We start from the raw sequence: 27427 nt of genomic DNA, 5'->3' as shown, positions 1-27427 counted from the left end.
GTCACTTCAGTCATGTCTGACTCTCTGCAACCCTGTGGACTGTAGCCCATCAGGCTCCTCTGTCCATGGGGATCCTCCAGGCAAGAATACTAGAGTGGGTTGTCAGGCCCTCATCCAGGGAATCTTTCTGACCCAGGGATCAAACCCACAGCTCTTATGTCTCCTGCATTGGCAGGTGGGTTCTATAGCATGGCCAAAAAAAAAAAAAGAAAAGAAAAAAAAAAAAGGGACTTCCCTGGAAGTCCAGTGGTTAAGACTTTGTCTTCCAATGCAGGTGGTGTGAGTTTGATCTCTAGCTGGGGAGCCAAGATCCCACTTGCCTTGCAGCCAAGAAAAACCAGATCATAAAACAGAAGCAATATTGTAACAAATTCAACAATGACTTTAAAAATGGTCTATCATGGGTAGAGGAGCCTGGTGGGCTGCAGTCCATAGGGTCGCGAAGAGTCAGACACGACTGAGCGACTTGACTTTGACTTTTCACTTTCATGCATCGGAGAAGGAAATGGCAACCCACTCCAGTGTTCTTGCCTGGAGAATCCCAGGGACGGGGGAGCCTGGTGGGCTGCCGTCCCTGGGGTCGCACAGAGTCGGACACCACTGAAGCGACTTAGCAGCAGCAGCAACATATCAAAAAAATCTTTAAAAACAAACGAAAAGGAATAAAGAGGAAGGGTCATGTTGAAGAGAATGTTTGAAGCATACAGGAGAGCAGATAATTTCATAGGACATGGACCAGACAAGCGGAGGTCCTGACTTGAGTTCAGATTCTGCTGCTGACCACAGTGTGACCAGGGTCGAAGATATCACCGCATTCCTGGCCTCCACTTCTTCATCTCTAAACTGGTAAAAGAGTATTTCTCCTACGTGGAAAGATTTTCAAGGAAATCTTTCTTGGAAAGAAAAGACTCCATCTTTATTTAGTAATATCGAACCCTGTGTGTTTGTAGATGATGCAGGCCTCACCTCAGTTGTCTTTCCTCTGTAATTTAGGAACTTTGAGGTTCTCCTTTGTAGTAGGATGTAAAGACCAAAAGTAATGGCCGTGTAAAGCGCTCTTGGTTAAAAGATGGTAGGAGAGATGTGGAAAGTGTTGTGAACAATCACAGCTCAGACCATGTTCATGGCCAGGTTCCTAGCTGGGTTCATGGCCGGGTTGATAGCTGGGTTCATAGCCAGGTTCACGGTCAAGTTCATGGCCTCATTCTGCAGTTTGCCTTCAAGTCCTATTCTTTAAAAGAAGAAATCATTATTGGAGCTGCCAAATCAATATTAAAACCAGTGACTTATGAAAGGACCTGGCAGTCAGAACAGGGAATCTTTTTGCACCTCTTAATTTTGCAGAAGGAAGGAGGCATCTGATCCGGGGCTGGTCTTTCAGCCCCAGAGACGGAAAAAGAGTTTTCCCCAGTCATCCGGTCTCATTTCTCTGAGATGATTCACATTGGAAATATTCCAAGGAGGAGGAAGGATCAGAAACTTTAGTTCCCCATCTTCTATGTGGGAAAAGATGCCCACATGACTGAGTGAAATAAGATGAACTTTCAGAAAATAAGAACTTTCAGAAATCCAGTGATGCTCAGTAAACCCATCCTGGTTTTTTTGTTTGTTTGTTTGTTTTTCTTTTGTAAGCGACATTTTACTCAGAGCCCTCAGACGCTGCCAATGGGAGGGTACGTCAGTCAATCTTTTTGGAGGGGACGTTCTTTTATTTTATTTTTGCCGGAAGTATTTGGACTTTTATTTATTTATTTTTTACTTTACAATATTGTGTTGGTTTTGCCATACATCAACATGAATCCGCCACGGGTGTACACGTTCTTTTAAAAAAATGGATATGCCTGTGGTCTCAGAAATCCCACTTCTGGGAGATTATCCTGAGGATGTGGTTGGAGCAGTTATCTTGAGGTGTGAGGACGAGATGGTGATGTCACGGCAGCATCGCTGACGGCAGTGAAGCACGGGAACCTCCCTAAACGCCCACAGTAGGAGATGGCTTGTGAAATTAACCTGTAATCTCCCGCTGGAAGATGAAGCAGCTGTTAGAAATTATTTCCTCCTCTTTTTCTCCTTCCCTTCCTTTTTTTTCCTTTCAGTCTTTCTTTATACAAATATTTGTTGAGCACCTAGTCTGTCCCAGACATGTGTCCAAGTGAACTCAGTGTAATAGCTAAGTGGACAGGCATGGAAAGATGTTGATGATGTATTAAGTAATAAACACACAATAAAATAAAATAAAAGGCTAGTTTCATGGATGTATTATATGATCCTACTCTTGTAAGTATATATATATATTTTCTTTCTTTTTTTTTTTTTCAGTTGTGCCATGCGGCATGTGAAACCTTAGTTCCCTGACACGGGGTTGAACGCATGCTCTCTGCAGTGGAAGCGCAGCGTCCTAACCACTGGACGACCAGGGAAGTCCCCTATATGTTTATATGATAGGATATGAAATAGAATGTTTGAAAGGACATGCACCAAAATGTCACTGGTCAGTTTTCTCTACAAGTTGAGATAATGAATGACCATGATCTCTTTAAATCTTTTATGTTATCTCTTTGTTAAATTGCTTACGGTGAGATTACGTCTCTTAGGTAATTCAAGTTCACTGAGGTTCTGCATGATTTGGCCTCACACCTGCCCATTGTTTCCCAACCTCCAGCCTGTCCCACCCTGGCCACATAGCGTCTCTGTCTCTTAAACATGGCAGGTTTGTTCCGACCTCAGGGCCTTTGCCCGTGAGGGTCACTCTGCCTGGAAAACTCTTTCCTCAGGTCAGTGCCAGCTCCTTCTATCTATTTCAGTCTCTACTTAAATACCCCTTCCCCAGAGAGAATATCCCTGCTCACCGAACTAAAATTAGCATGCCCTGCACATTTTATTGCATTTCCCCATATTAGTGACTTCATAGTGCTTATAAATCCGAAATTCTCTGGATTTCTCTCTAACCTGATTTCTGTCTTTTCCACTTGAATGTGAGTTTTCTGTGCACAGTTGTGTTGCTGTCCAGTCCCTCAGTCGTGTCCGACTCTTTGTGACCCCATAGACTGCAGCATGCCAGGCTTCCTTGTCCTTCACCATGTCCTGGAGTTTTCTGTAACTCACAGGGATCTTGTGTACTTGTTTCTGGAAGAAAACTTGACCTATAACAAGAAATCAATAAATATTTGTGGAGTGAACAAATTCTGGGAAATATATATATTCTAAAAAGATTTATTTTTCAACAGTCCTCCTTTGTCGCTTACCAGAGACAAGTAGGAAAGTGGTAACTTCCAGCGGGAAGATTCTTTCTACTCAGCCAGTGTACTGTTTCTGACCGTGCAAGTGGCCTTGTGTTGCAAGTACCTGCACTACTGAGCATGCCATGCCCAAGAGTTGGCATCTACCCAGCTGGAAGGAGGCACTTGAATCCTCACCCGACAGATGGTACCAATGCCTCATCTACAGCTTTGGAGTTTAGTCACCCAAGTTGTAACTCTTGCTCTGTGGGTAATTTGCTGTGTGACATCTCTCAAGTTTTAGAACCTCTCTGGGCTGCCGTTTTCCCCTGTGTGTAGTGATCTTATCCAGTTCCAGATCGATCAGGATGCTACAGCATCAGTAAGCTAAAGTCACACCATCAGTGCCCTTTCACAGCTGTCTTATTCCTTATTGGGCATCATTATTCCCATTGTAAACCTCTCAGACCAGGCTAGGATAGCAGAAAGGGAAAAGAATAGTATTATTTGAGCAACTCCTGAATGAATGCTATGTTAACTTCATGACAGCATCCCAAGGCATGGTTATGCCCATCTTGCTATTGTTTAGTTGCAGAGTTGTGTCCAACTCTTTTGCGATCCCATGGACTGTAGCCCACCAGGCTCCTCTGACCATGGGATGTCCCAGGCAAGAATACTGGAGTGGGTTGCCGTACCCTTCTCCAGGGAATCTTCCCGACCCAGGGATCAAACCCATATCTCCTGGATTGCATGAGGATTCTTTACTGCTGAGCCACCAGGGAAGCCCTATGCCCATCTTAGAGATGAGGAAAATGGAGGTAATGTCTTGCCCAGGGACTCAGAGTGAGCAAGGGGCGAAGAAAGACTTGACTTTATATCTATTACTATGATAACATTGAGGCAGGTCACCTCCAAGTTATAATGACGCACAATTCTTAATGGATGCTAATTTCCTTGACAGCCAAGCCAGGTTGCTGAGCAACAGAGACTGACAAAGCCCTAAACAGCCAGCTCCCTCTATTTCTGCTAGAATTATTTTTCTAATAATTCTAATAACAAAGGAAAAGATTTAAGGAAAAAAGTTTGCAATAATCCATGTCTTGGGCAGCTTTGGGCAGATATTGTATCAAAACCCTTCTGTGAATCAAGTCAGTTTGTTTACTTACCATCAGGGTCCATCCAGCTTAGTTCCAAGAGGGGAGCTATAGTTCGAAGGAGGCCAGCGCTGGGGAGGCTAGCGCTACTGGCATTGAGCTGGAGGCCCAGATCTTTCATTGCAAGGTCAAGGGTTCTTGGTCTCGGCAGGTGGAGGGGAAGAGAGTGAGGTCCAGCCTTTATTTTTATTTGCCTATTTATTTATATTGGGGTGAAATTGACATGACATAAAATTAACCATTAAAGTATTTTTCCTAGTTTTTTTTATTGGATTTTAATTGCTTTAAAATGTTGTGTTAGTTTCTGCTGTATCACAAAATGAATCAGCTATATGTGTGTGTGTGTGTGTGTATATATATATATATATATATATATATATATCTCCCCTCCTTCTTGAGCTTCCCTCCCACCCCACATTCCTCTCCTCTAGGTCCTCACAGAGCACCAAACTGAGCTCCCTCTTTTCCTCTTTTCAACTCCTTTGGGTATATACCCAGGAGTGGAATTGGTGGGCCACATGGTGAGGAGCCTGGCAGGCTACATCCATGGGGTCACAAAGAGTCAGACACAACTGAGCGACTGATACACGCACGCGCGCGCGTGTACACACACACACACACACACACACACACACACACACGGTGATGCTATGTTTAACTTTTTGAGGATCTGCTACATCGCTTTCCAGAGTGACTTCTACACCTTCCATTCCCATATACAAGCATTCCTCCACATCTTCACCAGCTCATTATGTTTTATTTTCTTACTTACAGCCATCCTACTGCTGCTGCTAAGTCACTTCAGTCATGTCCGACTCTGTGCGACCCCATAGACGGCAGCCCACCAGGCTCCCCCATCCCTGGGATTCTCCAGGCAAGAACCCTGGAGTGGGTTGCCATTTCCTTCTCCAGTGCATGAAAGTGAAAAGTGAAAGTGAAGTCGCTCAGTCGTGTCCGACTCTTAGCGACCCCATGGACTGCAGCCCAGCAGGCTCCTCTGTCCGTGGGATTTGCTCCAGCACTGGAGTGGGGTGCCATCGCCTTCTCCGACAACCGTCCTGATGGGTGTGAAGTGGTGTCTTATTATGGTTGTGATTGTATTTCCGTAGTGCATAGTAATGTGGAGCATCATTTCATGTGCTTATTGGCCATTTGTGTATCTTCTTCGTGGAAATGTCCATTCAAAAGTCCCTGGCCCAATTTTTAATCAGGTGTTCGTGTTTTTGTTGTCAGGCTCTAAGCTTTCCTGACCTCATAGCTGTGTTGCTGTGGGGCCCATCAGTGAAGCTGCCAGATGCAAAGGAGACCTGCCTAGATAATCCCCGGACAAAACAGACTCAGGAAATGAAGAGAGGCTGCCCGGGTGAGTCTAATGTTTTGAGTTTGGCCAAACTTGCAAAAAATTAAGAAGCCTTCCCTTTATAGAATGCTAGAAAGACTTCTGCAATTCTGGCTTTAAAAAAAAACAAAAACACTCTAATTCTAGGACACAAGCAGTTCTCATTATGAGAACATTCTACACCCTTAAGTCCCTTTAATCACTTCTAACACTCTCTTTATCTCTCATATGGAAACAATATGTCTTATTTTCCATACTCTGTAATTATCCCCTTTGATAAAACCATGTGCAGAAACATGTACAACACGCCAAGTATTATCCACCTGGCCCATTTACATAGACTTCCCCCTCCCTTTAGATTTTGCTTCATGTATTTTTACAGCCATATTACACAGCATCAGTCAGAGAGACAGTGAGCGGAAAATGTAGCGTGATTCCAAATTTCTCCCTCTCCTTTCATCTTCTGCTTCTTCCCTGTAATTCCATTAACCCGTCACACCAAGCAAACAAAACTTTGGAGCCAGGGAGATCTCTCAACACCTCTGATGGAGGGTGTAGGTCTCTTTCTGTCTTGGCACCAAAAAGTCCTTGGAAGTCTGGGAGGAAGGCTCATCTTAGCTCACCTCCAGCCATGGCCATGAGGCTGGAATGAGGCTCCCGGCACCAACCTTATTGGAAAATGAATCCCAGTCTCTGGAGTTTGATCCATTCTGCTAGATTCTTGAGTCTTTTCAGAAAGCCGTGGATTGCACTGACAAGACCTCTGGTTTTGGAATTACGAGGCTAAATCATGAGTCTACTATTTTAATGGATTTGGGACCCGGGATGAATGAATCATTCTTGGACCCAGTTTCTTGGTCTTTAAAATGGGGATAATATCCATGCCCACGCTACAGTGTTTGTGTCTTATAATGATGGCCAGGCTTTTATTTTATATTTTGTAAGATTTAAGGTTCTCCAGTCAAGAATACTGAAGTGGATTGCCATTCCCTTCTCCAGGGGATCTTCCCAACCCAGGGATTGAACCCAGGTCTCCTGCACTTCAGATAGATTCTTTACCAGCTAAGCCATCAGTGAAACCATTTTTAAAGTCCTTATTGAATTCATGATAGTATTGCTTCTGTTTTATGTCTTGTTTTTTTATTGACCATGAGGCATGTGGGAGCTTAGCTCCCCGACCAGGGATCAAACCCACACCCCCTGCATTGGAAAGCAAAATCTTAACCACTGGACCACCAGGGAAGTCCCATGATGGCCAGTCTTGATCAAGTACTTATGTGCTGAGCACTGGATGAAATGTTCCATAATTTGAAAATGTAACCCTCACAGTTTTACCTACATGCCCCTTTCAGCTCCATTTTACAGATGGGGAGACTGATACTTAGGGACATTACTTTAACTTGGCCAGATGGACAAAGCTGGCCCTTGGGGGAGCTGGGATGAGCACCCCATCTCCTTGGTGTCACTATCCTCTGTGGCCTCCTCTCTCTCTGGTGACATAAAGTGTGTCCCCTTCCTGGAGGGGTTCAGCCTATGGCAGCTGGTAAGTGCAGAGTTCTGAGCACATAGTAAATGGGCTCTGTTTACCCCTTTCCTTCCCTTTCTTCCTCAGAATGATCTTCCATTGGGGGCCTTTCTTGAAGACCAAAGTTCAGGAGGGCAAGGCAGAGTTCTGTATGGGATTTGCTTAACGTCGCCAAAGGCTTTCAAAGGTTTCGGGGGTCTACAAAGCCCCTGAAGAATTTGGCTTGGAGCAGTTTTCCCCTTCGTTTCTAAATCCACGAGCAGATTAGGCAAAATGGAATCCGTATGTTTCTGATTCATTTACACTTAACTCATCAAAATGTTCCTTTTTATGAGCTATTTGATGTCCAGAAAGCCTTTTGAGTAGATTTTATAAGCCTTTTAAAGACTTTGCTCTTAGAAACAGGCGGTTGCATTTTGCCAAGAATAAACAAACTTGAACCTCAAAAGTGCTGAGCTCGCCAAGGATCCTGATGCCAGAGGGCAAATTTGCGAAGTCACCCCTTCTTCACTCCTGACACCTTCTTCCATTTCTTCAGCTCGCCCCCCTGCCCCCCAGTCTTGGCCTCTGCTTTACTTGCAGAACTTTTTTACCCCAGTTCCAAACATTTGCACTTCCTTGCAACATACTTCTTTTGTAGCCACTTATCCTAGCTGGAGCAAGCCCCCAAGCATTTCTTCCCTACCTGCCTGGGTGCAATTGAGAACACTTGAAAAGATGCAGTTAATCCCCAGTAGCTTGGAAATCAGTTCCTATATGCTTAGAAGCTTCCACTGACAACAGTGTGTAGCTGGAATATAATAGCTGTGTTTTGCTTTCCCTGTATTTCTTTTTTTAAGATGGTTATTGTTGTTCAGTCACTAAGTCGTGTCTGACTCTTTGCAACCCCATGGACTGCAGCACACCAGGCTTCCCAGTCCCTCACCATCTTCTGGAGTTTGCTCAAACTTATGTCCATTGAGTCTGTGATGCCAATGAACCATCTCATCCTCTGTCAGCCCCTTCTCCTCCTGCCTTCAATCTTTCCCAGCATCAGGGTCTTTTCCAATGAGTCAGCTCTTCGCATCAGGTGGACAAAGTATTGGAGCTTCAGCTTCAATATCCGCCCTTCCAGTGAATATTCAGGGTTGATTTCCCTTAAGATTGACTGGTTTGATCTCCTTGTGGTCCACGGGATCTTCAGGAGTCTTATCCAGCACCACAGTTGAGATCCTCAGTTTTTCAGTTTTCAGCCTTTATGGTCCACCTCTCACATCCATACATGACTACTGGGAAAAAGCTTTGACTATACAGACCTTTGCCTTTCGTTTATGGAGGTGATACTGGATATATGTATAGAAGAGTGGTGTGCAATTTCCTTGGGAGAGTAAATAAAGATTTAAGGAAAAAATATAGTCAGCAAATGGTTATAGAGATGCTGAAGTTGGCAAAACTTTTGAAGGTAGCATCCAAAGGATTGATGTTTGGGAGACATACATCAAGTCCATTTTACAGGTGATGAAGTTGAGTCTTAGCAAAAAGTCACAGGCTCAAGAGATAGGCCAGGGTCAAGTTTAGACCTCAAGTATACTGGTGAGCTTTGGTTGTTCACATCATGTCCTGGATGGTATTTTCTTGGATGTCTTTAATGGGTTTAGTGGTTTTGTTCTGGGTCTGGGCCATGCCTCCAAATGGCTACCGCACTCTACCAGTGGAGGGAGGAGGGAGTGAATAGGCAAGTTAATGAATGAATGAAACATTTGATGGCTTCTTTCCAAATTCCTGACTTGAAGAAAGAAAGATATCTTAGGAGGGGCCAGGCCAGGCTAAGCTCGATCCTAAGTGGATCTTAACTGCTCCAAAATATAGAGGCGCTTTTAGTCTTAGACCAATGGCTGTCAACTGGTGGGTGGTTTGGGGACACTCTCTTGCCTGGGGATGTTTGGAAATTTCTGGATATGTTATTATTTTTAAAATTTTTATTTTATTTATTTGGCTGCTCAGGGTCTTAATTGTGGCGCACAGGATCTTCAATCTTCCTTGTGGCATGGGGGATCTATTGATAGTTCCCAGACCAGGGATCCAATCTAGGCCCCATGTATTGGGAGCATGAAGTCCTAGCCACTGGACTACTAGGGAAGTCCCTGGGGATGTTATTAGTTGTCATCATGGAGGGGGTGTTTGGATCTGGTGGATATAAGTCATGGATGCTTCTAAATATTCTATAGTGCACAGAGCATCCCCCAGAATGAAGACTTATCCAGAATGTAAATAGTGTCCAGGCTGAGAAACTGTTTTAAGTAACTGATGGAATCATGGAGACTTGAAAATAGAGAGGGTCTGAGGATATTTTGAAGAGTCTAGTCTTGCTGAGTACTTAGAAATACTTTTTTTTTTTTTTCTTACTGGCTGGCTGTCATGTTGTGAGCTCTCTCACATTTTAGTTTGCTGATTGGTGCAGGTATGTAATTATAAACAAAGATATTGTTTGTTTATAATGTTTATAAATGACTACTCGACAGGAGTAGTCATTTGTTGATATCATAATCTCTGTTCATTGCTGTGATAGTCCAAAAGCATGTTTGACTCCTGTATCCACAGTTTATACCTTCAATTGCCCGGTAGAAGCCCTGTGGATTTCTACAAGTGTTTTTTCTTTTTTTGGTTTTGTTTTTAAATTTTTATTACTTTTTGGCCACACCACATGGCATGTGGGACTCTTTGTTCCTCAACCAGGGATCAAACCCTCGCCCCCTGCAGTGGAAGCATGGAATTTTAACCACTGGACTACCAGAGAAGTCCCTGTTTTGTTTTAGAAGGGAGTATCTGTGATGAAATATTTCTGGATAACTTTGAAATTATTTTGTCTGTTAGTGCTTTGGATGCTGGCCAGAAACTCAAAGATAATTCAGTACCTACATCAAAGAACCAATGAGAGGCAATAGTATTGGTCTCTTTGCATGTTTATCTCTTGCACCAGGCCATATGCGTCTAGAGAGCAGGGGTTATATTCTTTTCATGGCTATTCCCTCAGCACCTGATATCTTGTCAGTCACCTAAGAAGGGCTGAGTGAATATTATTTAAATTAACGCATCATATTTCTTGGGCTTCCCTGGCAGCTCAGCTGGTAAAGAATCCACCTGTAATGCAGGAGACCTCAATTGGATTCCTGAGTTGTAAAGATGCCCTGGAGAAGGGAATGACAACCCACTCCAGTATTCTTGCCTGGAGGATCCCCATGGACAGAGGAGCCTGGCGGGCTACAGTCCATGGGGTCTCAAAGAGTTGGACACGACTGAGCGACTAAGCATAGTATAGCTCATATTTCTTTTTTTTAATTTTTTATTTTAATTAATTAATTTATTTTAATTGGAGGCTAATTACAATATTGTAGTGGTTTTTGCCATACATTGACATGAATCAGCCATGGGTGTACATGTGTCCCCATCCTGAACCCCCCTCCCACCTCCCTCCCCATCCCATCCTTCACGGTTGTCCCAGTACACTGGCTTTGAGTGCCCTGTTTCATGCATCGAACCTGGACTGGTGATCTATTTCACATATGGTAATATACATGTTTCAGTGCTGTTCTCTCAAATCATCCCACCCCACCCTCGCCTTCTCGCACAGAGTCCAACAAAAGTCTGTTCTTTATATCTGTGTCTCTTTTGCTGTCTCACATATAGGGTCATCATTACCATTTTTCTAAATTCCATATATATGCATTAATATACTGTATTGGTGTTTTTCTTTCTGACTTACTTCACTCTGTGTAATAGGCTCCAATTTCATCCACATCATTACAACTGATTCAAATGTGTTCCTTTTTAATAGCTGAGTGATATTCCATTGTGTATATGTATTACAGCTTTCTTATCCATCGTCTGCCGATGGACATCTAGGTTGCTTCCATGTCCTGGCTATTGTAAACAGTGCTGCGATGAACATTGGGGTACACGTGTCTCTTTCAGTTCTGGTTTCCTTGGTGTGTATGCCCAGCAGTGGGATTGCTAGGTTGTATTGCAGTTCTATTTCCAGTTTTTTAAAGAATCTCCACACTGTTCTCCATTCCCACCAACAGTGTAAGAGGGTTCCCTTTCTCTGCACCCTCTCCAGCATTTATTGTTTGTAGATTTTTTTAAACATAAATTTATTTATTTTAATTGGAGGCTAATTACTTCACAGTATTGTATTGGTTTTGCCATACGTCAACATGCTGACCAGGGTGAGACGGTACCTCATTGTGGTTTGGATTTGCATTTCTCTGATAATGAGTGAGCACATCATATTTTTTAAGCTCACATTCTATGTCGATGCTGGGCTGTGATATTTCTCTCTTATAAGAAAACTGATGTCCAGGAGGGTTAAGTTACTTATTTAAGTTCATACAGCTGGATCTGTGGAAGAAGATACCAAGAAGCATCATTGATGGAAGTTAGCTGGCCTTTGCATCCCATTGAAAAAGACTTTGTGCCTTAAACGTAGAGAACAAATGTATGGATAACAAGGGGGCGAGGAGAGGTGGAATGGACTGGGAGATTGGGATTTACATATATACACCATCAGTACTAGGCATAAAATAACAGAGATACAGAGAGCCTACTGTATCAGCACTGAGCCTACTCAGTGCTCTGTGGTGACCTAAATGGGAAGAAAATCCAAAAAAGAGGGGCTAGATGTAAGCATCTAGCTGATTCACTTTGCTATACAGTAGAAACCAACACTACATTGTAAAGCTATCATACTCCAACAAAAATTAGTTACAAAATAAAAAAACAATAAAAATATAAAGTCAATGAATAAATAACCAAAAAGAGAGAAAACAAAAAGAGTAAGTGTCTTGTTAAAGGCTTTGTGAGACTGAGTTTTCTGCTGCCAGTTAGAATACTTATCCATCATAATAAATGAAAATCTTAACAGTGAGAGAAAACAAAAGGACAGAAAAGCAAGAGTGTCACCCAGAGCACTGACTTTTCAAAAAATATTAAATTTACTTATTTTTAATTGGAGGATAATTGCCCTACAATAATGTGTTGGTTTCTTCAAACATCAACATAAATCAGCCATAGGCATACGCATGTCCCCTCTGTCTTGAACCTCCCTCCCCATCACACCCCTCCAGGTTGTTACAGAGCACCAGTCTGAGTTCCCTGAGTCATACAGGAAATTCCCATTGGCTGTCTTTTACATCTGGTAATCAGTATGTTTCCATGCTGCTCTCTCCATAACATCCCATCCTCTTCAGGGCATTGACTTTGAGGAACCTGAGTCCTGGATCATTCTGAGTGTCTTTGGGGGAACTTACTCTTTAAGAATCTCCATCTCTTCATCCCTAAAAGGGGTACCCTTAGAGTGCTTGGCTCAGAAGCTTGTCCTGAAGGTCAACTGAAGTGATATGTATAAAACCCAGGTGCTGGGTAGGTAGGAAGAACTCTGTAACAATGCAAGCTCTTATGTACATGTGTGTGTGACTTTTCTTTTTAAGGAACAACATTTTGCCTTGTGAAGACTAATAGGAAAAGAGCAGTTTAGTGTAGAAAGAGAGAAAGCCAACTTTCCTTCCCCTCTAATACTGTGAAAAATTAGCTCTTTTGCTTAAGAGCCCACAGACCCTTGAGGAAAGTAAGACATAAAACATGAGCAGAGAGCAGACGCTGGGAAAATGCCATCTTTTTATTGGCACTATTAGAGGGAAATATATGAACTGTATAATACCATCATAAATACAGTTATTTGTAACGTCAAAGTAACAATGCTGGCCACAGTGTTTGTCTCTCTCATTCTCTCCCCTTGAAATGCTTCATAACCAAGCATAAAATCACAGGAAAATGTGAATAATATTTTCATTCATTAGGGGTTCATAATGATATATTAGTAATGTTATCTTGTGTTCTTTAGTACGAGGTTCTTTGCTTCTCTGCAAGAATATTAGTTCCTCTTTTTGTCTAAATGGCAAAGCTTTTTCATTTAAAAACATTTGTAGAAGAATGAGGTGCTGGAGTGCATATCTTGACAAACCATCAAATGGCTCTCACACCCTCCCCCTCCCCCCATTCCAGTTGGCATGGGAACCTGCCATTCCCACCAAGGAAGCCGGCTGAGAGGAAGCCATAACTTATTGGGACGGAGAGTTATCAAAGTTTGCTTTGAAAAGGAAAAAAATTGTTAGTGAACTTTGCTCTTTTGTTTCTCTCTCTTTTTCTGCCTGTTACACACACACACACACACAAATAAATAAATAAATATATACATATATATGATGTTCAGACATCTGGTCAACTCAGCATTTATGGACACAATGCATGCATCTCAGAACATCTGGTTGACCTGAAGAAGAAGATATACACACATATACCACGTCCTTCCACTCTTCTAAACAACACATGAAGGGATGTCTGAGTTCCTGAGAGATGCAGTGTATTGATCAGGTAATAACTTCTAAGAATAGGGATAATACTCTAAAATCTTGGGATTAAAATGATTTGTTTGCCTCCATTTTAAAAAGTTTAATGTGTGTTTGTGCCCTGTAACCAAATCTGTTTTGGATTTCATTCTAAGCTGGAGCAGACTGAGATATTTCCCCCTAGCTTCAAGATTTCTTTATTCTAGGAGAGGAGTCTAGTGAATTATTTTAGCTTGTGGGGGGAAATCATTTTTTTCTTTAAGTTTTCAGTAAAGACCAGAATTGAAATATTGTTTTCATGAATGGGGAGGTGGGATGGGACTTGGTGGCAATTGTGTGTGTGTGACTTGGGAGTGAATTTTTTGTTTTGTTTTAATTTTTATTTAGTTTTTTTCTGGCCATGCCGTGCAGCTTATGGGATCTTAGTTCCCAGACCAGAGGTAGAACCCAAACCCTGGCAGTGAAAGCTCGGAGTCCTAGCCACTGGACTGCCAGGGAATTTCCAAGAAGTGAGTTTTTAATACCAGAACATTTACATTTGAAGCAAAAAAAAGAAAGGAAGCAAGTTTCCCTTTCTGTCTCCCCTTCTCCCTTATATGAAAGGTATACATACTGACTCTATAAAATTTGGAAAATAGGCAAAGTAGGAAGAAAAGAAAATCAGCTATAATCTAACAGATCTCTCTAACAGAGAGATCACCACTGGCAAACATTTTGATTTATTTCCTTCAGGTTGAGATAATGCTGTGCATACAATTTTAAGTCATTTTTCATGTACTGTCACATCATAAGCATTTTCTCCTGTCATTAAATATTCATTAGAGTCATAATTTAAAATGTTTTTGAAATACATGATTATACTACGATTTTACTTAAGCATTTTTAATTGACGGATATTTAGCTTTAAAACAGCTTTATGATAAACATCACTGTGATGACCATCTTTATGCATAAATCATTGCCTCTATATTGAGTTAAAAAAACAAAGAAGTTAAGAATGGCTGGTGCATAGAATGTAAGGGGTGAGTGAGTGGGCTTCCCTGGTGGTCCAGTGGCTAAGACTCTGTACTCTCAGCGTAGGAGGCCTGGGTTTGATCCCTGCTTAGGGAACTAGATCCTACATGCTACAACAAAGAGTTCCCATGCCACAACTAAGACCTTGCACAGTCAAATAAATAAATTAATTAATTAAAAAAGAAGAAGAAGAAGGTAAAGCATGAGAACAGAGTTGAAGTTGGATAAATAGGCAAAAAGTAGATCTTGCCAACCTCTGTATCCTATACTGAGGGCTTATTATTCAAATATAAGAATACTAGTAATGAGGACTTCCCTGGTGGTCCAGTGGTTAAGACTCTGCACTTCCACTGCAGGGCATGCAGTTTCCACCCCTGGTCGAGCAAGTTCCATAAGCTGCCTGAGTGGCCAAAAAAAAAAAGAAAAAAAGAACAGTAATAATGATGATGAAGATAATAAAATAAGTATAATTTAATAAGTCTTTACTGTTCACCAGACACTTTTCCAAATAGCTTTTCTTTATTAACTCATTTCATCATGACAACAACCCTGAGCCATAGGTGCAGACTGCAAAACCAAAGCACAGACAAGGTGAGCCATCTGGCCAAGGTCATAAGGCTGGTAGGAAACTGGAGTGTAGAGCTGACGTGGTTCCTCACTTTGGCCAGTTAATTTATAGCAGTAGAGGCCATGGTCAGTTCAGTTCAGTCGCTTAGTCATGTCTGACTCTGCGACCTCATGAATCGCAGCACACCAGGCCTCCCTGTCCATCACCAACTCCCAGAGTTCACTCAGATTCATGTCCATCGAGTTGGTGATGCCATCCAGCCATCTCATCCTCTGTCGTCCCCTTCTCCTCCTGCCCCCAATCCCTCCCAGCATCAGAGTCTTTTCCAATGAGTCAACTCTTCGCATGAGATGGCCAAAGTATTGGAGTTTCAGCTTTAGCATCAGTCCTTCCAGTGAACACCCAGGACTGATCTCCTTTAGAATGGACTGGTTGGATCTCCTTGGAGTCCAAGGGACTCTCAAGAGTCTTCTCCAACACCACAGTTCAAAAACATCAATTCTTCAGTGCTCAGCTTTCTTCACAATCCAACTCTCATGAGAAAACCATAACTCAAAAAGACACAAGTACCCCAGTGTTCATTGCAGCACTATTTACAGTAGCCAGAAATTGGAAGCAACCTAAATGTCTATCAACAGATGAATGGATAAATGAGATGTGGTATATATATATAGAACGGAATATTACTCAGCCACAAAAAGGAATGAAATGGGGTCATGTATAGTGACGTGGATGGATTTATAGTCTGTCATATGGAGTGAAGTAAATAAGAAAGAGGAAAACAAATGCTGGATATTAATGCATATGTATGAAATCTAGAAATCTAGAAAGATGGCGCAGATGAGTCTGTTTGCAGGGAGGGATAGAGATGCAGATATAGAGAATGGACACATGAACGTAGTTGGGGGAGGGGGGTGAGACGAACTGGGAGAGCGAGATTGACACAGGTGCACTGGCACATGTGAAACAGCTAGTGGGAACCTGCTGTGTGGCACAGGGAGCTCAGCTTAGCACTCCGGTGACCTAGAGGGGTGGGGTGGGGGAGGGCGAGAGAGAGGCTGAAGAAGAGGGCTATATGTACACACAATGCTGATTCATCTCATCGTATGATGGAGACTCACAGCATTGTCCAGCAGTTGTCCTCCAATAAAAGAAATCTGAAAAAAATGGATAGCCTTAGGGAGCCATGGAAAGAGTTTTGGAAGGGAGGTAGGGGCACAATGGATGGATTTGCATATTTAAAAGGCATGCTCTGTCTGCAGTGCGGAGAAGGGATGAAGGCCAGAGTGGAAGCAGTGAGACCAAAGCCAAGGGCAAGACGGAGATGGTGAAAGCCAGTGAGAATGGAGAGAATGGATTTGAGGACTGCTGTGGAGGTTGGGTTGGTAGGGACTTAGATCTGAAGAGAGAGGGACAGGAGCTTCGAGATGGCTTTGCAGACTTGGGCAGCTGGGTGGAGGGTGGGGCCGTGTGTTGAGAGGCAGGGGCTGTTGCATGATCTGCCCAGGGTCACTCACCTTCTCAGTGGAGGAGGGGAGGGTCTTGAGACTGAAGGCAGGAATCTATGGGTCTGGAGACAGTCTGAGAGAAGCAAGCTGTGCTCAACGAGAGCCTTTTCAATCGTGGAGGAGTGGAAAACAGAGTCAGAATTTGAAGATGGAGTCCAAACACCACACACAGGAATCCGCCATGGAGTACGCCATCAGGTCATGTCATGTCAAGCACGCCATCCCTTCCCTAGAGGGGCTGCACTACAGAACCGGGGTAGAGCAAGAGGTGCCTCATATTCATAACCCCCCAGAGCCCCTGGAAACCCCCTGTATATGAAGAAAAGCAAGGAGACAGCAAGAGAGGGAGGGTCAGGAGGGGGTCACTTTGTTCATTGCCTGACTCCGGGCAGCCACTCAGACAGAGATGACTAAGTCCATGTAGCGGCTTCTGTGAATGGCCTGACTGAGGCTTGGGGGGTCTGTTTATTTTGAGGAGACAGGTAATGAAGACAGGTTAGGCCTTTAAATGTAAAATCCAGTTGAGTAAGTTGTTTTTTTAGGGGGTAGTTTGCACAAACAAGGTGACAAAGTGGGGGGAAAAATCTGGGTTTTAGTGAGTTTTTTAGTAGTTCAAAACAAAAAAAAATTGGGGTTTTGACAATTCTAAATTTGAAAACCAATACTTTCATTATTATTATTTTCTTTTTGCTCTGGTGATAATGGGAACATTGCTTTGCCTCATTGAACATTTATTTATTTATTTATTCATAAAATGAGGATAGGATGGTACCCCAAATGATATCATGTCAAACACAGGACTTACCGTATATCAGATATGTCAATGTGAGCCTCATTTTCTTTCTCCTACAATCTTTTTCTTTTTTTAAATCATAACTCATTAATTAAAAAATTTTTTTTAAATTTTTATTTATTTTTAAATTTTGGCTGCGTTGGGTCTTTGTTGTGGAGCAGGAGTTTCTCCAGTTGTGGTCCATGAGCTTTCTAGTTGTGTGCAGGCTTAGTTGTCCCGTTGGCATCTCAGATCTCCTACCAGGAATGGAAACCACATCCCCTGCATTGGAAGGCAGAGCCTTAACCCCTGGACCACCGGGGAAGTCTCTCTTCTACAATATCGACTTAACCTTCTTCTCCAAGTTGAAGACCCTGAGTCTCTTCTCAGTGTTCCCAGCCTTGTAATTTTGTAGTTCATAATATAAGGGTTGGCTCCTGCCAGGCTGGTGGACTATCTAGTAGTCATGTAGCTCTTTAAAATGCGCAAGGTACTTTCCGTAAGTATTCTCATTTAACACTCCTTATCACAGCTCTGTCACTTAGGTGTTAAGAGCATTCCCATGTAATTGATGAAGAAACTGAGTCTCAGAGAGGCAAAATGACCAACCTAAGCTCCAGATAATGTGTCATGGGGACTTGGACCTTGGTCTCTTAAGCTTGGCTTGCTCTTGGTATAACCCATCCTTCTCTTCTGCAATCCTAGGAGGGAGGGAAGCCCTTTGCAAACTGTTCCCAGTTTAAAAAATAAAGTACTGTGTTTTCCATGATGACAGCTCTCTCTGGCTTGGGATTGGACTCTACCAGCCAGGATTTCACCCTTATTCCTTCTCTCATGCTGGCAATGACTCTGGGATCTCAGACATGCCAGCTCTCACCTAACCAGGGATGGAACCTCTATCTCGTTCCCTCCATCAGCCCTTTCTTTCTGGCCTCGCAACCTCCATCCCTCTATAAATGTATTTGAGCCTGCAGGACTATTTGTGTTTACATCTGATGGTAAGCAGCAGGCATCTGAGGCAGAGTCACTGATATTGAAAACAAAAACCAGAAAACCAAAGTAAGTCAGTGTATCCTGAACGGACACGAGTGACTTTTATAAAGGAAGGACAGGTAGTTGGTACAATCATGGCTGTGTGTATGTTTTGGTTTTGATTTAAAAAAATTTTTTTTTAGCTTTCAATAGCTTAATTTTTTTTCTTTTTTACTAAACTTTTAATTTTGAATTGAAGTATGGCTGATTAACAATGTTGTGATCGTTTCAGATGAACAAGCAAAGGGACTCAGCCATATATATACATGTATCCATTCTCCTCCAAACTCCCTCCCATCCAAGCTGCCACACAGACTCACAGACTTAGAGAAAGAACTTATGGTTCCTGGGGTGGGGGTTGGGGAAGATTTGGGGGAGAGTTTAGGTAGGAAGTTTGGGATGGACGTGTACACACGGCTCTACTTAAAATGGATGACCAACAAGGCCCTATTGTAGAGCACAGGGAACTCTGCTTAATGTTATGTGTTTGCTTTTTGTTTTCTGAATCACCGCTTTGGGGTCAGGTGATTCTGTGGCAGAGTCTGAGCTCTGCTCTTCACAGCTGCGTGGCTTTGTGCAACTGTCTTAGCTTCTCTGAGACTCACCTTTCCCTGCCACTAGATCAGAATCTACAGGCTAGCGAAGATTTTCCACTCTTGTTCGCTGCTGTATCCCCAGGTCCAAGAACACTGCCTGAAACATAGTAGTTGTTCTGAAAATATTTGTTGAATGAATCCACCAAACAAAGTGAGCAATACTTCCTTCCCCGGGGCTTTTAAGAGGATGTAGAGAGAAGAGGCCTGTGCAGTGCTTAGCTCAGCATCTGACCCACTGGGAGCTGCCCATTCATGCGAGCTGCTCTTGTGATGGGTGTCTCTCCTCTTTGGAGGTGGAACAACTTGGTTCCATTATAAAAACCAGGTTGGAAACCTCCGACTGCTCAGAATAAGGTGCTCTGCTGCCAGTCACTTTGGATGAGGGAGGAAACTGTCTGCTGATGATCAGAGACAAGAGTTCTTGTGAAAGAAGGGAGAGGTCACGTTCAGTCACCTCCAGCTCTTGTGGCTGAATCACCGCTGCCCCAAGTTAGAGGGAGCTTAGGAGACGTTTTCCAAGTGCACAAAGGAACAGGCAGGACTGGAGAAGCTCTTGGCTGGAAGCTCCATGTGGTTAGAGGAGTGGCTTGTAGTGAAGGAAACCAGGGAGGGTGGTAACGAAAGACCCCGTTGCACTTTGTAGAGGAGTCCTGGGCATTTGGAGTTGGTGTTCAGCCAAAGGACAGTTTGGGTCACTGGGCTGTGATGACCTTGGGGTCCCTGTTGGGATTTCAGGAGACAGAATGCTGTCTCATGTCTCCTGAAAGCCGTCATCTTCTGTGCAAACAGGCCATGTGGCAACCTCAGGTTTTTTTTACTGGGACAGTCAGTTGTGTTGGTGAACTAAACCAATGCTTGATGGTCTCATGACATGGCTTTCCCAACATGACACCACAGTCCAGCGGTCCAACTTAACACACCTAAACGAACACAGCATTGCACACCAACGTGTTTTCTGAAATCATGTCACATCCAACATAGACATTCCACTCTGATATTACAACACCAACCAACAATGTCTTCAACCCTGCCCGGTTGTGAATGAGACAACACAGAGTCTCATTCAAATCCAGTGTAACTCATAAATCACTCTTCACCCCCTCATGGCTCCCCAAGACAACTATGGCTCAACAAACCCCCGAGCTGTCCAGTGCTGATTCAGCTAAGTGTAATTGGCCCAGAGAAATGGAAAGAGAACACCAAATAGAATGATTTCTTTGGAAAAGCCAGCCTCGCTCCTAACCAAACTCTGTGGCAACGTAGGACTGGGGTTTTCCCAGCCTTGGGGGAATGAAGAAACCCAAATCTATCCTTTCAAACTTGCCAACATGCAATATTTCCTCTGACTTTGACCATTGTCTCCCCTTTATCTTGTTCCCTCAGCCACCATTAGGCTTGGCTAACCACGGTTGGGATGTTGGTGCCAGATTGGGCGTTGGACACAGCTTCGAGAGAGGGAGAGAGAGAGAAGTGGAGGGAACGTGCCAGGCCCCGGGAAATGCTGTGGATGGCAATTCTCAGCCTCACTCGAAAGGGGGCTTTCCACTGGCAGCTCTGTGTGGTCTGCTTGTCCATCCAAGACAAACCTCAAACCCAACACTCGATTTGGCAGACGCGGGGCAAAAAAAAAAAAAGAGAGAGAGAGAACAAAGTTTGCTCCCTTTTTCAAAAAGTGGACCCAGGGATCCCAGGCTGTGTTCCACTCCTCTTGGTCTTTTTCCTTTTTAAACAAACCGCCTGGCTTTTAAGATCTTCAAAATCCCATTAAAGGCTTTTACCCCTTCATATATTGGAGGCGTTTGATGAAAGGAGGTAAGGGAAGGAAAGAGATAATGGGGCCTCGGAGAACAGAGACCAGAGGCCTTAATTTCGCCTGTCTCCCCTGCCGGTAATGGTGTTGGATGTAAACACTCCTCTGGTGAACGCTGGAGCGTGATTACAGGATGGCTGGGGAGAGAGGAAGTGTTTGCAAACCACAGGGAGGAATGTCGCCTTTGAAGGCGTTTGGCATTTATTTTTTGCCCCCCCTCCTCGGTCCCTCCCCCACCCCCCAACAACCCCAACCCTAGTACTTTTCTCCACGGCTTTCTTCTCTGGGTTCCTTGTACTGTAAACACAGTGACAGAAATTAGATGTGGGTAGATCTGTTAAACATTTTAAGTCGAAGTGGGCTTGGCAGTTGTCTCTCTCCGCGGGATATGCGAGACGCAGCTAATAACTCCGTAATGGGTCTTTTGTTTTTGTCTGGGGACCGCTGGGAGGGAAGTGGAGGGGCCGGGGCTGAGGAAGGGGGCCGCAGGATGGAAAGGGGAGGGGGCGACCAGGCTGCTGTTATGGAAGCCACCCAAGCTTCCGATGTCGTGGGGCCAAGGAGGCAGAGCAAGCTCTCAGCCCTCCGTGCATTCCAGAAGGCTGGCCAGTGACCACCGCTCAGCCCGCATGCTCTCTGCCCTTCATGGTGGGGGAATGCTCTCTGGTCTCCTGGTCACAGAGCATCTCTTCTTGACAGTTTCGTGCTGCAAACATCTACTGCTGTCTTGCCTCTTCATTTGTCCCATCCGTGAAATTCCCAGTTACGTCAATGGGGGTTCCATATGCAAAACACGTGCGATCCGTGAGACCGAGGAGCTACACCAGGGAGCTAAAGTGTTGGCCTGGTGGGTTTTCTGCCGACATATTTTGCTGTCTGAAAACCTCTGCTTGGGATCAAGTTCATGTTCTTAATTCTGGTCAGATGGTTGGAATGGGAGCCTAGAAACCCACAGCTGGAAGCTCCATCCAGTGATCACTTAATTAATTCAACTAATACGTGACAGAGAGCATGCTATGTGGCAAGTGGGGCAAGATGTTGGGGATGTGATGGGGAATAAGACCAGCTTGTCAATTTTGCATTCTTGAGGAGCTGGAGTCTAGTGTGTGGTATCAATTTATTTCACAATAAGAAATTTTCACCAGTGGTGGGAGGTACAAGGAAAGAGGAAGCCATATGGTATAAAATGGGATGCCTAATCTAGACTGGGGCATGGGGCAGGTTCAGTGGTCCAGTCTTTATCTTTAATGGGATGAAAGTTTAATGCAGAGAATTGTAACCTGAAGTCTAAGGGGTTTTGGTTTTCAAGGGTCCATGAATTCCAGTGCATCTACCATTCTCTAAACTATCCAGGTTAGATGTTTCCCATCTTTTCCTAGACCTTTCCAAGGATAAAAATAGCACACCTTTTCACCAAAGCCCATTTGGGTGTTTTAACCCTCCTGGCTATGAGCCAAGCATCATTTTTAGTGTGTGTGTGTGTTAGTCACTCAGTCATATCTGACTATTTGTGCCCCCATGGACTGTAGCCCACCAGGCTCCTCTGTCCATGGGAATTCTCCAGGCAAAAATATTGGAGCAGGTAGCCATTCCCTTCTCCAGGCAATCTTCCCAACCCAGGGATCAAACCCAGGTATCCTGCCTCTCCTGCATTGCAGGCAGATTCTTTACTGTCTGAACCACCAGGGTGCTTTATCAATAATAGCCACAATTCACAATAGTGGAAACATTTATTGGACGTCTACTTAAAAAGACCCTTATGCTGGGAAATAAAGTAAAAAGATGCTGATGCTGGAAAAGATTGAAGGCAAAAGGAGAAGCGGATGGCAGAGGATGAGATGGTTAGATAGCATCACTGACTCAACGGACATGAATTGGAGCAAACTCTGGAAGATAGTATAGGACAGAGGAGCCTGGAGTGCTGCAGTCCATGGGGTCGCAGAAGTGGACACGACTTAGCAACTAAACAACAACAATTTTAAATAAGTTTCTGTGCTAAGTAGGCTTGTTGCTTTACATGATATAACTTTTCATTGGAGACTTTAATAGAGGAATTGCAGCTCAGAGAGGTTAAGTCATTCTCCAAGGTTACACAGCTACTAAGTGATGGAATCAAGATTCCAATCCAGGACTTCAAACTCTTAGGCCATTATTTTTCCCAAGAAATATCCTATCTTTCATAGCCCTTTTGGTCCATTGGTACTGTCTTTCATGTGGGATTATAAATCCCCCAAAGTCAAGGAATATATTCTTTAACTGCTTTGTAATCAACATTCTCAAAAAATAGACATATACTTTATTGTATGGATGGCTCTGTGCTGTCACTGGGGTTACTTAATTCTTCCTTATGTGCAATTATAATCTCTCCTCTATTTTTGTTCATTATAATTCCATGTGTTGTGGGCCATCCAGTCATAAACCATGAGCACCCAGCTTTTATCTTCCTTGGATTTTTGCCTCCCCCCCCTTTTTTTTCAGTTTTTCTCAGGACTATCACCTCCCTGACGATTTCTGCTCCTCTAGTATATTTCACTGGATACTCTACTGACCGTCTGCACAGAACTGGACAAGGTGATTCCAAAGGAGCTATTGTAGAATTTCCCAAAGGGGTTAACATTAAAAAGAGATATTTTCTAGTATTAGCAGAGCTGAGATGAAAGCTGTTCATGGGGTACAAGGGCTCCTGGGGTCTCTTGCTTTGTCCCGAGAATTGATGCTCTTAAAACAATTCTCTATATGGTTTTTCCATAAGCTTCAATTGGAATCCAAAAGACTTTCTGCTAAAATAAAAGCCCCCAATGATTATACTTAGTGTTTTTTAATATTAAAATGTATTTACTACTTATTGTGCTTGTGCTCAGTCACTTCAGTCATGTCAGACTCTTTGTGATGCCATGGCCTATAGCCCACCAGGCTCCTCTGTGTGTGGGATTTTCCAGGCAAGCATACTGGAGCGGGTTCCCATTTCCTTCTCCAGGGCATCTTTCCAACTCAGGGATCGAACCTGTGTCTCCAGCATCTCCTGCATCGCAGGCAGATTCTTTACCACTGAGCCACGGGGAAGGCCTTAATGTTTATTAAGCATTATTATGTATTTATTTAAGTATTAAGTATTTGTCTGATATTTATTGAATATTCCTATGGCTTTCACAGCACTAAAAATGGGGTTCAAAGATAAAAGGATGATAATTAGAGTGAGGTGTTATGCTAAATGCTTCTCGCTAAAATACGTGATCTCATTTGATTTTCAAAATGATTACATAGGGTAAGCACTATTTTTATGCCCATGTTATAGATGAGGAAATCAAGGCTTAGAGAAATGGAGGAACTTGCTTGAGGCCAGATGGTTGGTCTGGCCACAGAATCTGTGCCCTTTTTAACATTAAAAAAATTTTTGTATTAATTAATTAGTTAATTTAATTTTATTAATAGCTGCAATGGTTCTCCACTGCATCACGGGTACTTCTCTCTAGTTGCGGTGCAGCACATGGGATCTTAGTTTTCCAACCAGGGATCAAACCCGTGTCCCCTGCACTGGAAGGCAGGTTCTTGACCACTGGACCAGGGAAATCCCAAGTGTTGTCTTCATGGCATTGTGCCTGGTTGTCTGTCACCTTCTGATTTTTCAATCCAGTGGGGGAGACAGACTAACAAACGGATGCCATGTGATAACATACATACTCTAGATCAGGGATGTTATAAGGTGCTGGGCAGGGAGGGGTTGGAGGAGAAAACACTCTAATTTGCCCAGGGAAACAGAGGAAGGGTTTTATTTTCTTTTTTAGAGGTGGTGACAACTTGGAGACTCTTGGAGTTACAAGACAGAGGAGAGAGACATCATTCCAGGTGTGGGTGGAAAAGGTGAGGAAACTAGAAAGAAATGACACATAAGGGAAAACAGCATCAGATTTGCATTACTGCGAAAATCACGGGGTGAAGACGCTGGAGAAACAGGCCAGGCAGATGGAGAAGGGAGTTTTACCTCAAGTGTTTTGGGCTCATCTCTGCCCAAATGGCGATGCTTTCAAGGGAGTGAACACTGACTCAAAAAGAAAGGGCCATCACCCCGAGCCGGTCTCTTTACCCGACATTTTAGTTCCAGCCCCTGCCCACTGTTTAAAAGCAGCATCTGCAGAAAGCAGAGGTCTCTGCAATTCATATGAGCCTGTCTCCCGCCCTGAGAACACATCATTTATTTCCTATAAGTGCCTGTCTCCCTCTTCCTCAAATATGCTCAGGGTTACAACTTTCTCTGCTTCCTGGGGGAGTTGCCCACTCTACACGGTCATTACTCACTCCATAAAGGCTGTCTCCAAACCCTCCTTCTCAGCCCTTTTCTCCTGACCCTTTGCAACTGACCAGTGAGAGGGTGAGCACGCCGCCTCTCTGCCTGTTCGCAGTCGCCGCCATCTTGGATTTCATCTGGAAATGGATGATGAGGCTGGGGGAAAGTGTCCTTTTCGTCTCCCTCCTTTTCTCAGCTGGAAGTCAGTATAATTTATTTAGGGGCCTTCCTACTTCTTTTCTACACATCCAACCAGGAAAAGCGAGATTTATTTCCTTCTAACCTAATTATAACATTGATTTCATGCCCACATCTTGTGGTGCTGAGGTGGATCAGGGGTGGATCAGAAGCTGAATATGTGGGTCAGAAGCTTCTCAGTACAACTACAACTTCATTTAACCTGTCTGGGTGTTATTCTTCTCCTTGGTGAAATGAAGACATGATTTCTGCTCAGTTTATTTCTGTCACGTTCAGTGAGGTAGACGGGATAGATATACAAAAACATACGCTGTAAGGCAGGCTACACATAGAAAGTATCAAGAAGCAAATAGGAACAGAAGCAAATCAGTGATCATGAAGGTAATTGGATATTGAGTCTAAGAATCCTTAGACCGTATTATTGCATGGGCTTGTACCGTTATCTCCTCTATTTGGTAATTGTGTAGGCTTGGGCAAGTTGCTTAGCTTCTCTGTGCTTCAGTTTCCTCAACTGGAAAAGATGATGGTGGCTTCCTCAAAAGGTCCTCATAACAAGACATGAACACAGAAATGCTCAGAGAAGCTCCTGGCACATCATAAGCAGGGTATAAATGTGTTCTTGTTACTATTATTATTGTCAGTATTATTCTTTACAACTTGTTGCTACTTTTGTATGTAGAAATCTGGACTTCTGCATACGAAAGCTCATATTCTGTAACTTTATTCTCGTTCATGATAAAAACAAATAATATCGAGAACTTGGTAGTAAGTGGAACCCTTTAACCTCACTGACTCAGTGGACATGAATTTGAGCAAACTCTGAGAGATAGTGAAGGACAGGGGAGCCTGGCGTGTTGCAGTCCACGAGGTTGCAAAGAGTCGGGCATGACTGAGCAACAACAACTTCAACAGAGACTGTTATTTACAAAAAGGGGGTTTTGCGACTAGGACCCTATCACACCAGGCTCTTTGTAGATTCTTTGTCACGTGGCTTTAAGGTCTGTAGAGAGTGGACATTGAAGCAATGCATTCTAATACAGTTCAGTTATACACTCTTAATAGGTAGTTGATAGATCCTGTTCACACATTCTTGGTGAGAAGCCCCCTTTGTGGTTTTCGTGTTCTTTTTTATTCATTAGAACCCTGTTAGCAATAGCTCTGATAAAGTTTTCTGATAAGATTCAGGCTTGGACTTGTGATGAACTCAAACTAACACGTTAAGAACTCTGGTTTTTGGGGGCCATGCACTGCTTAACTATCACTATATTTAACTTCACCCCAGGGATGGTAAAACTTTAAAAAAATGAAAAAGAGGCAAAATGTATGAAAGAGATTAAGGCCCGGTATGAAAACTATTTTTATAGGCAGTTTGGCCTCAGCTTTGAAGTTCAATAGGGAGTGATGTATTGCTATCAGCTTGGATTTCACACCTATTCAATTCTGTAGCCAGGTAGTGATGAACAGCCTCCTTAGGGTATAGAAGAATGAAACAAAATTAAGGCAAGCTGTGAAATAGTCTCCTTGCTGCAATTTCATCTCGGGGAGAGATTTGGATTTTCCAGAGTGTGTTTAAACTTTTTTTTTTTTTTTTACTTTAAATTAGAATGATGGTGTGAGAGTATTAAAAAATTTTTTGCAAAAAAAAACCACCCAGTCACTCCTAATGCTTACACCCAGACAAAAATGTTTTCATTTCTACACATTACTTGCTAGTCTTGGTCCATAGGCACACTTAGAACTACAGTGTTGTATGTAGAATTTACTTTTAAATGAGTCCCCCCCCCCCCCCGCCACATTCTTTAATTAGGCCCCTTATCCTCCTTTCTACCTCACTTCCCCAAGTGAAAAAACAAAATGTGAAATGCCAGCATTATCTTGCTTGGAACGTGACACTTACTGCATCCTGTCTGTGACAGTGTCCCTTCTCAAGTGGTACCCAGCTCATGGGATATGGCTTTACATTTTTGTCATCCAAGGTTTTAAAACAGAGCAAGTGCCATGTGGTGTTTCTTTAACAAATGGTGT

The 27427-nt window shown here is 43.2% G+C and overlaps 1 long non-coding RNA gene across 3 annotated transcripts in view; it reads left to right on the top strand.

Annotated features, from left to right (window-relative positions):
- The window catches only part of LOC100848596 (uncharacterized), a 155990-nt gene that overhangs the window by 110970 nt on the left and 17593 nt on the right, over positions 1 to 27427 (top strand). For all 3 annotated transcript variants that reach the window (XR_003030040.2, XR_001502218.3, XR_003030039.2), the window contains exons 6-7: positions 2320 to 3426; positions 5606 to 5735. This is a non-coding gene — a long non-coding RNA (uncharacterized lncRNA). The remainder of the gene's footprint in view (positions 1 to 2319; positions 3427 to 5605; positions 5736 to 27427) is intronic.

This window comes from Bos taurus, chromosome 17 (assembly GCF_002263795.3).
Source record: "Bos taurus isolate L1 Dominette 01449 registration number 42190680 breed Hereford chromosome 17, ARS-UCD2.0, whole genome shotgun sequence".
Classification (NCBI taxonomy): Eukaryota; Metazoa; Chordata; class Mammalia; order Artiodactyla; family Bovidae; genus Bos; species Bos taurus.
This window is presented reverse-complemented; position numbering and strand designations above follow the sequence as displayed.